Source organism: Pelodiscus sinensis, chromosome 2 (assembly GCF_052426305.1).
Source record: "Pelodiscus sinensis isolate ZL-2025 chromosome 2, ASM5242630v1, whole genome shotgun sequence".
NCBI lineage: Eukaryota > Metazoa > Chordata > Testudines > Trionychidae > Pelodiscus > Pelodiscus sinensis.
Genome location: NC_143053.1, coordinates 255,462,390 through 255,470,553, shown reverse-complemented (window position 1 = coordinate 255,470,553; position 8,164 = coordinate 255,462,390). Strand labels below are relative to the sequence as shown.

The following is an 8,164-nucleotide window of genomic DNA, read 5'->3' as shown; positions in this document are numbered from 1 at the left end:
CAAGGGAGCTAATCTTGATTGGCATCAATGGAAAAGGCCCTTTTAAAAATAACTTTAAAACCAATATTGGGCCATACCCATAGAGTCATGCTTAGTATTTACTTAGTGCTCCCTCAAGAAAAATGAGCAGACCCAGAGTAAACCCCAAAGCAAACACAGCAGATCTTTATTGATCTGTATAGTATTTAGACTAGTGAATACTGTGTGCTTTATTTATAAATACTTCTGGTCTCCCTTACTGTTTCATATCTCTGCCCGTGCCTCTTTCCTACAGAGCTTAGGAAAGAAACAGCCACATGAAGTCCATGAATCCAAACAGATGGGTGTAAGCAGAATGTCAGAGGGAGGGACTTTTCCTTCTGGCTTTGGGATTGGTCCCAAGTTGCTTGTACAGCCCAGTTTGGGGGAAGAGGAATTGTGGATTTGTCAGCTCTCCAAAAATGAAGAAACCTTGCCCTGGTCCCAGGCTTCTGTTTCAATGAACTTAATTCTGCTACAGGGAAGAACTTGGCAGATATGGGGCCAGACCCTGTGTTCTTAGTACACCCAGCCCTCGACATAAATCGTCCTGTCAGGTCAGGCCTGTGTGTGTTTGCTTTTCCTTTGTTTGTTTTATCTTTCTAAAATTCTGCTCCATGGCTCAATTAAACACACATGCCAGCTGGTCCCTGTTCAGAGGCAAACGAAAGGAGAGTCCTTAAAACAACTAGTCATTCAACCATTTTATGCCTTTCGCATTTATATGAAGGCCCAAAATTTCAAATGCAGCTACTAGTTGTGAACATTGTCCCCTTTAAGCTGGGTGTTTGTGCAGCCGCCGAGGAAAGAGTCAACTGCTGCCCAGCTGATTAGCAGAGTACCCACAGCTGGGTGTTTTGTATCTGTGGATGGTGCACATTTTCACCTGCCTTAGTGCACATAGAAAAAAAGTATTCCGCACGTGGATGGAAACGATTAGAGGGAACATTAGTTGTGAGTTCCAAGAGCTCATTTTAACATCACAGGCCACAGTTCCAGTCAATGGGAGCTGCAAGTGATTTGTACCTCTCAATATCCTAAAAAGGGCCCTGACGGTGGGCACCCAGAATGGTGCAGCAGGTTCCCAAAGCCCAAGGTGTTTTCCTCCATATGCAGCCAGGAAGGCAGCCAGGTTCTCCTGCTATGGAAAGCTACGGGGAGAAAGGGCAGGGTTTCCCTGCAGAACCAATGGGGGGATGGACCTCTGCACTAGCTAGGCTTGCCAGGTGTCCGATATTGACCCAGACAGTTCGGTATTTTCACCTCCTGTCCAGGAAAATTGTTTTCAGAAAATACCAGACACCTAAAATGGCTGGTACTTTCTGATTCTTTTCCCGGCCAGGATGCGAAGCTAGTGCTTACCGGGTTCCTCGGGGGAGCTGTCCAGCCCGGTGCAGGGAGGCAAGATGACAGGCAGCCTGTTAGGGCCAAAAAGCCTCATCACATGTTTCTTAAAGGAGCCACGCTGGGGTTGGGTGGTTTGGTTTTTTTTGGTTTAAACTCTCAGGGTCCTTTTTTCTGGTATTTTTTCTGAAACTGTCAGACAACCCTAGAGCTGCATGCCGCCTGGGCTCTAATCCTCATGCCTTCTCTGCCAACAGTAGGGCTATGTCTACTGTCAAGTAGGTGTAACGGCCTTGCGCAAGAGGGTTTTTCGTGTGCAAGAAGGGGCAGTGTAGACGCTCCTTCTTGCGCAAGAGCCTCTTCTGAAAAAAAATGGTGGCTCATTAGGTATGCAAATGAGGCTCGGCGATATTCCACGCTTAGCCTCATTTGCATATTACTCGCGCAAGAAGCTGCAAGTGTAGACATAGCCTAGCTGTGGCACCATGGGTGGCGGGTAATGTAGGCGAGGGAAGGTCTTTCCCAAAACTGCCTACGCTCCCCAGCTGCCAAGCTGTGCTGGCCCTCTAGGTGTCCACGAAGCATGGAGCTGGGGTTGGGCTTGGCTGAGGGGGCGGGGCTGGGACGTGCCTTCCCCAGCTGGGGCCTTCGCCCGCCACCCATGGGTGGTACAGTACAAACCGGAGCCATGGGGAAGTGAACCGGGCCCCGGTGGGAGCTACAGCCGGCTGGTCGTGTCTGGGTGGAAAACAGCGACTGGGGGGAGGCGAAAGGTTCCACGGGATCGTGTCACCCGTGACCGTGGTGCATTTGGCGGTTCCAGCAGGGCGACAGCCTCCATTTGCCCGTTCCAGGGGTGCCCAAGCGATCAGCTTTGGCTGGTGCTGGGTTACAAATCACGCCAGTGCTGGGTGCAGGGGCCGGGAAACGCTCTTAGCAATGCTGGTCTCTTCACCGTATGACGAAAGGGAAGCAGAACTGTGCTAGGGGGAGGCTGTTTGGATTTTTTTTCTTGGGGGGGCTGACAGAATTGCCGGGGCCTTAAGCAAGGTGAGGGGCGTGGCCTTGGGAAGAAGGGGCGTGGCCTTGGGAAGAAGGGGCGTGGCCTTGGGAAGAAGGGGTGGGGCCTTGGGAAGAAGGGGCGGGGCTGGGCAGCCAGCCCTCAGCACTGCCCAATTGCGCCTGAGGGGGCTTTAGTGGCAATTTAAAAGGCCTAAGGCGCCAACCACGGCTCCTGGCATGTTAGGAGCGGTGGCTGGGAGTCCCAGGCCCTTGAGAATTGCCAGCCCCTAGGGCAGGTGCTTCCTTTACCCCCGTCCTGTCAGCAGGTCTGCTGGCGCTCAGCGACTTTTCATTTTGATCTTTCATTGCCCATCAGGCAGTGTAAACCCAAACCAGTTTCAAACCCCAAGGAAACGTTCTGATGGCCCCGAAGGCAGGGTTTTCCCTCCGTGCGTGCGCGCACAGGAAACGTCGAGGTTTTTTTGTTTTCACTCCGGATTGGAAGACCTGGCAAACTAGTGCAATTCTGCCTCAGGCGACAAACCCGCTGCCTGCCCAGCGGCACCGAGCCCGCCTGAAAATGAGCACCCATGTTTCGGGGCCTGATGATGCACTTAGGAGCCTCAGTGCAGATCCCTGGTTTTTATTTTTATTTTTTTAACTGTCCTGGCCTTAGCGGAACTCCTGGATGAGTGGCCTGAATTTTTCCAGAGGTGCAGAGAGGCTCACGCTGCAATCGGAGTAACCCCGTTGTCATTTTCCTGGGTGACTTTCAGACCAGCATGTAACTCCTGGCAGGAGACGGCCAAGGGAAACAGACCCTTTGTGTTCCCAGCAGAAAGGAATCTGAAGCGCGTCTGCTTGGTGTTTGCTCACGCCGTGAGTCAGACTTCCCAAGCTCCGCTCCTTGTGCAGGGACCCTGTCTCAGGAAGCACCAATGCTACAGCCTCCAGCTGTGAGAAGGGAGGGTGGTTTGAAGGAGGGGAGGAAAAGAAACAGCTCGACGCTCTGCCGCCTGTTCCCGTCTCAAGTTCCCTGGCCAGCGGTGGAGTGGGCAGGGAGTGGGGAGCAGCCACGGCAATCGGGTGATTCTTCCCCTGCTGGGAGCGAGGATGGGACGGTTTTGCAGCCGGCTGAGTCCAGGAATTCCCAGTAGGTTGATTTTCTTTTCCTAAGCTTTGGCCTGAACGTGCTGCGGATTCCTCTGCCATGACAAGGAGCCGGCTCCGCTCACACATCTCCTGCCTGCTGGCTTTAGTTTACTGCTTTCTCTCTCACGCTTTGGGCTGTCTGCATGTGTAAGCGGGGGAATGGCCCCGCTATTGTGGGGAACTTTCCTGAGTTCTATACCACCCCGGTGAAATGGACCAGCAAAAGGATCTGAGTCCCTGCTCCCACTTCCTTTACCCCACGGCCTCCCTGATTCTGAGGGCTCCCCTTCTACTCTCCTGAGTAGCAGAGTCCTCGAAACCCCAACAAGGCTGGGCCCAGGTTTCCTGGGGCTTAATCCCCGACCTTGTAGTCACTTGGAGCAGGGGATAGGGTGTCCCCACTCCGGGGTGCTCTCTTCACACTGCAGGCCTTCTTGGCCCAGTGATCATTTCATACAGTTCAAAGCAAATACAATTTATTAAGCATCAACTGATTAGAGAGAAAAAAATAAGAAAAACTGAGAGAGGTTAAATGAGAGCACACAGCCCCGCTCTATAGCACGGGGACATCACAAACAGCCGTCTGCAGAGTGTAAGGACAGTTCACAAACTCTTCCTTATAGGCCCCTTAGAGGCGCTGGATGTGCTGCAGGGGGGCTGCAGGTTGGACACGCTTGTTCTGGCAGTGACCACACAGCCTCAGGCTCTAAGCGGCCAGACCCCTCTCCCAGTCTGGCCTGCTGGGCCTCTTGGCTGGTGATATCTCCCTGCCCAGAACCTCTCCCCCCACTTTGCTGGTCCCAGTTGCTCACCACACCCAGCTGCTTTGCCAGTCTCCAGCTCCTTGCGTTGCTTCTCTGTCCCCTTTGGCTCTCTGAGCACTGCCAGTCTGCTGTTCAACACAGGGTCTGTGCTCCTTGGGCTGTGTGTGTCTGGCTCTGTTGCTGCAAAACTGTCCCTCAGCACAGCTTGCACTCATTGGGCTGTGTGCGCCTGGCTCTGTTGCTGCAGGAAAGCCTCTCCACAGGACATCTTCTTAGCTGTCTCAGCTCTCTCCTTGCTCAGAGAGACCCAGAAAAATCCCAGCTCACAGGGCGGACAGGGCTTGGCCTCTCACTTTCCTCACTGGCTTGTTCAACCTGTCAATCAGGCCGAGCTGGAGTGTTGGCTGCTTTCCATTGTCTCTGGAGTCTGTCAGTCTCATGGACCCTTCCCCTTTTGATACTGGGAGCTGGCGAACCAAAAACTCCCACTGAGTTTTAGTAAGGGGCTGACAGTCCCCTTACACATGGGAACAGGGGGTCCGATTCGCTGTCGCCCTGGGCTTTCTGGCATCAGTTACACCAGTGCCAAAGCCATGGCAAAATGCAACCGTTCCCATTTTAGAGGCACTTTGCCTGGATGCAACAGTTCCGCCATGCCCAGGGCATGAGAAATGCGGCCCGTTTCTTTGCTGCACAGCGGGTCTTCCAGGGGCACATGGCCTCAGCTCCTATGGCCCTGGGTGGCTCGGGGTCTGAGCTGGTGTTCTCCAAAGCCAACGGAAACACTCCCGTTGTTTGGCGCAGGCCTGGTATTTGTTCCCCACTAGGAATCATGGCAGCCCCTCTCCCAATGACTTCAGAGAGATCTGCAGATTGTGACTTTGCTGATGTCAAAGGACAAAGCAGCAGCAGGGGTGGGAGGGAGCAGTTAATTCTGGACTGTGGCCAAACAGGGGGAGAGGCCGACTGAAAACACCCGCACTCTGCAGAATCTCCTGTTAATGGAAGAGTCCTGGGAGGAGGCCCCGCAGTCTTGTAAGGGTAGATTTCCAGGCCTAGATATGACAAAAGTTGCATCTGGAAGCATTTAGCTTTCAAAGGTCTTGCCATTGGCTGGTAACAGCCTGTTGGTTTTGAAATGCTTCCCTTCCTATTTAACCGGTTAAGCTATGACACGGGATTTTACATCCCTCATCTGGAGAGGTGCACGTTGAAGTTCAGGGTCCACTGGGTTCCTGTCAGGAGCTCATGCTGCTGGAAGGTGCCGAGGCATACGGGCCGGTAACTGTGACTTGCCCTAACGTTCTTTTTTCTCCTGTCATGACATTTTTTCCTTGTGGGGCTCGGCCTTCACTTTGCAGCTGTATGCAGTAATGGCTGTGAGTGCTAGAAACTGTCATCCTGAAAGAATCCAGAGCTCAGACCTCGTGCAACATGTTACAGTAGGCATAGAACTGCCTTGCTGGTTTTTCTGACCCTCCTGGGAAAGACCTATGGAATGTACTAGAGAATAGTACCCTTTGCAGAAGGTTTTTTTGATTAACAATAGTCGTTTTTACATAGCATTTTTCAGCAGGAGAGGTCAAAGCACTGGGCTGTGTCATGATGTATTGTTATCCCCGTTTGCAGGTGGGGAAACTGAGGCATGGGGCAGTGACGTGACTTCCCCAAGTCACCCAGCCTGCTAGTGGCAGACCCCAGCTCTCCTGAGTCCCGATGGAGTGTGTTACCCGCTAGATAACACTGCCTCCTTTTTCAAAGCCATTTGACAGGATTCAAAGACAATTCTGCCTCTGCTGTAGGATTCTTTAGGGTGGCGCCTAGAATCCCGATTCCATGCTACAGCAGGTGAGAGCTGATTCTGTGTAGACCCTGTTACATTTCTGTAGGACCTGATTGGTTACATGCCGGGTACAGGAAGTTTAATCAGCAGATGTTGTTTTGGGAAGGACCCGCGGTGACTTTTCAGCGATGACCTAGGGACCTGATCCATTGGGTTTCATGGACTTGGACTCCACCATGAGTGGCGGGCATTTCAAAGAGGAGTGTGGTGCTTCTGTGCTGAACGGGGCACTGCACAAGAGAGTGACTTACGCAGGGAGATAAAGCAGGGGGTTACAAAGCATTTCATTCATCTCTAGGTCACTCGTTCCAACCTGGCTCATGCTGGCAGTCACTGAAGGCCGCCTGCAGCTGAAGGCTGTTCTTTGACTACTATTGAGGGAGATGATGGACCTGCTATTCAATCCCTGGCAGATAAGGGGCTGTCTTCTAAATCTTCTGGCTCCCCAGGGTAGGTCTTGGGAATCAGGGCTCCTGTGACCTATGACAGCAGGAGAAACCGCTGCCTAGCCATCCACTCTAACCTCCTGGGACAGCCCCACAGAACTGAATAGAAGCCTTTTCCAGAAGGCTTTGTACTGATCAGGCAAGTTTTTATATAGCCCTTTTCACCAGTAGCTCCCGGAGCACTTTGCGGCGGCGCTAAGAATCATTATCCCAGTCTACAGATGGGGAAACTGAGGAATGGGGAGGTGAAGTGAGCAAAAGAAAAGCAGAAGCTGTGGATGCTGGGGTGTGTGTGTGGGGGGGGGCTATTGATGTCGTGTTTAGTGTAGGGAGCACTTCCACGGTTCGTTTCCATTGTCTCCCCTCCCACTCGGACTGAGCTGAGACGACCCTCATCCCGAGGGAGGAGCCATGCCGGTCAGGGCTGAGACACCCAGGATGAAAATTGCACGGCTATCTCCACTCCTGTACGTGCTTTCCACGCCCCAGGGCCATCAGTCAGGCATCTCCCCCCAGCAGGGCCGGCCTCCGGAGTTGCAATATTATGAAACTAGTGCCCCTGTGCCTGACGGCAGCCGGGGAGGGAGAGGGGTTTTTAGAGATGTGATTTATCGTCTTCAGCTCTGTGTTAATGAAACATTTTAAAGCACATTTCAAACTCCAAGCCGGAGGACTAACACGCCCCTTCAGAAAGAGGTAGTACCTCCCTGGGGTTGGTAAATGCCGGTTAAATGGCTTCCTTCCCCACTAGGGCGGCTCTTTCCCAGGTTCGATGTTCTGCTCAGAGCTCTGGCCAGCGTTGTCACTTTTACGTTCACAGGATCCTCTCCGGAGGAAGCGGAGCCCCAGGAAAAGGAGGGCGGGTGGAGATTCAGACCCAGTTGGTGCCCAAATTTCCAGGTGCCCTACTCTGCTGCGTATTTTGCATATGGGTGAGGCCTTGCTGCCCTGTGCTATGAATTCAGTGTAAGGGGGGAATTAAAGTGGTCTGAGTGTGCTTGACGAACCAAATCATCATTAGACGGGTGCCCCCAGGACGCCTGTGGCCCATGAGCATTAGGGCCAGCATCTGGCTTTTGCATCCTGTCCAGAGAGAGGAGTCACCAGAAATGACTCTGTGGGCTTCCTACATCTTGCGGCGCATTTCCCTGCGTCATTTTCACATTGTCTGAGCTCCAGGTCCTTTAGTCATCTCTCCCAGTGACTTAGCAAGGAGAGATCTTAGGGATTTCCTGAGAGGTAACCGGCATTCTTTCCATGCGTAGGCATTTCCCCTCCTTCAGACAAGCCCCAGTGAGTAACTCTCTCCTCCCTGGCTATTGGCTCCTGAAAGCGCTGAAACAGTCTTTCTGGAACGCTCCGGCGGTGCAAAAATCCAGCTCTTATGTCCCATATTAGCTTCATGCCATATCGAGAGAGCAGGCAGCCGGATCATTGCTTTGCTGCCACGGCAACGGGCCAGGAGACTGAGGCCTGCATGCAGCCTCTGTGAAGTAGAGCCAGATGGTGGCTGTCCTTTTAAAGGGGTAGGGGCTGCCCGTGGAGAGCTCAGGTCCGGCCTTGCAATGTTCAGTCTGGATCGGAGCAGCGCTCGA

At 52.9% G+C, this 8,164-nt stretch overlaps 1 protein-coding gene across 2 annotated transcripts in view; it reads left to right on the top strand.

Moving 5' to 3' along the window:
- Window positions 1-3,304: 3,304 nt before the first annotated feature.
- GJC2 (gap junction protein gamma 2) overlaps window positions 3,305-8,164 on the top strand; it is a 66,570-nt gene continuing 61,710 nt past the window's right edge. The window contains exon 1 of one of the 2 annotated variants that reach the window (XM_075922949.2): window positions 3,305-3,521. The gene's annotated coding sequence lies outside the window, so the exon portion shown is untranslated. The remainder of the gene's footprint in view (window positions 3,522-8,164) is intronic. The other variant, XM_075922948.2, reaches the window with a different exon arrangement.